Source organism: Triticum aestivum, chromosome 7B (assembly GCF_018294505.1).
Source record: "Triticum aestivum cultivar Chinese Spring chromosome 7B, IWGSC CS RefSeq v2.1, whole genome shotgun sequence".
In the NCBI taxonomy this organism is placed as follows: domain Eukaryota; kingdom Viridiplantae; phylum Streptophyta; class Magnoliopsida; order Poales; family Poaceae; genus Triticum; species Triticum aestivum.
This window is the reverse complement of record NC_057813.1, coordinates 74,203,930-74,206,145: the sequence shown is the minus strand read 5'-3', so window position 1 is coordinate 74,206,145 and position 2,216 is coordinate 74,203,930.

Genomic DNA, 2,216 nt, shown 5'->3' with positions numbered 1-2,216 from the left:
AGGGATTGCCATGCAACAGATGCACTAGAGCTATAAATATATGAAAGCTCAACAAAAAGAAACTAAGTGGGTGTGCATCCAACTTGCTTGCTCACGAAGACCTAGGGCATTTTGAGGAAGCCCATCATTGGAATATACAAGCCAAGTTGTATAATGAAAAATTCCCACTAGTATATGAAAGTGACAACATAGGAGACTCTCTATCATGAAGATCATGGTGCTACTTTGAAGCACAAGTGTGGAAAAAGATAGTACCATTGTCCCTTCTCTCTTTTCTCTCATTTTTTCTTTTCCCTTTTTTTGGTGGGCTTCTTTGGCCTCTCTTTTTTTATTTGGGCTTCTTTGGCCTCCCTTTTTTTATAAAGTCCGAATTCTCATCCCGACTTGTGTGGGAATCATAGTCTTCATCATCCTTTCCTCACTTGGGACAATGCTCTAATAATGAAGATCATCACACTTTTATTAATTTACAACTCAAGAATTACAACTCAATACTTAGAACAAAATATGACTCTATGTGAATGCCTCCGGCGGTGTACCGGGATATGCAATGAGTTAAGAGTGACATGTATGAAAAATTATAAAGGTGGCTTTGCCACAAATACAATGTCAACTACATGATCATGCAAAGAGCAATATGACAATGATGGAGCGTGTCATAATAAACGGAACGGTGGAAAGTTGCATGGTAATATACCCCGGAATGGCTATGAAAATGCCATAATCGGTAGGTATGGTGGTTGTTTTGAGGAAGGTAAATAATGGGTGCATGATACCGGCGAAGGTTGTGCGGCATAATAGAGGCTAGGAAAGTGGAAGGCTAAGTGTGCGTATATCCATGGACTCACATTAGTCATAAAGAACTCATATACTTATTGCAAAAGTCTACTTGCCCTCGAAGCAAAGTACTACTACGCATGCTCCTAGGGAAAGGGTTGGTAGGAGTTAACCATCACGCGATCCCGACCTCCACTCATAAGGAAAGCAATTAAAAGAGCATCCCATGCGACAAATTTGTCACATAACTTTTACCATACGTGCATGCTATGGGACTTGCCAACTTCAACACAAGTATTTCTCAATTTCATAATTACCCAATCAGCATGACTCTAATATTACCACCTTCATATCTCAAAACAATTATCAAGCATCAAATTGATCATAGCTTTTAATGCACTTTCTATGATAGTTTTTATTATACCCAACTTGGATGCTCATCATTCTAGGACCAAATTTATAACCATCGCAAATACCATGATGTTCTAAAAGACTCTCAAATAATATAAGTGAAGCATGAGAGATCAAAAATGTCTTCAAAATAAATCCACCGCCGTGCTCTAGAAAATATAAGTGAAGCACATAGAGCAAACTTATCTAGCTCAAAAGATATAAGTGAAGCACATAGATTATTCTAACAAATTCTAAATCATGTGGGTCGCTCCCAAAAGGTGTGTACAGCAAGGATGATTGTTGTAAACTAACAAGCAAAGACTCATATCATACAAGACGCTCCAAGCAAAACACATATCATGTGGCGAATAAAAATATAGCTCCAAGTAAAGTTTACCGATAGACGAAGACGAAAGAGGGGATGCCTTCCGGGGCATCCCCAAGCTTAGGCTTTTGGTTATCCTTGAATATCTTGGGGTGCCATGGGCACCCCCAAGCTTAGGCTTTTGCCACCCTTTATTCCATAGTCCATCAAACATTTACCCAAAACTTGAAAAATTCACAACACAAAACTCAACAGGAAATCTCATAAGCTCCGTTAGTGCAAGAAAGAAAAACCACCACATAAGGTACTGTAATGAACTCATTCTTTATTTATATTGGTGTTAAACCTACTATATTCCAACTTATCTATGGTTCATACCCCTACATACTAGCCATAGATGCATCAAAATAAGCAAACAACACACTAGAAGCAGAATCTGTCAAAAACAGAACAGTCTATAGCAATCTGTAACTTTCGAAAACTTCTGGAACCTTAAACATCCTACCAAAATAGGACGTCCTAGCACTACAAAAAAATACACTTTAGTGATGATATGTGTTTGTCACAGTAGGTCGCGTTTTTTGTCATGCATGTACATGCATGAAGATTTAATGACAGAATCAATATAGTCATACCTGTGCTGTCGTAGAAGTGTTCCATGACATTACCAAAATTATCATCAAGGAAGTGTACACTTCCATGACGATAAATCACGCGTCAC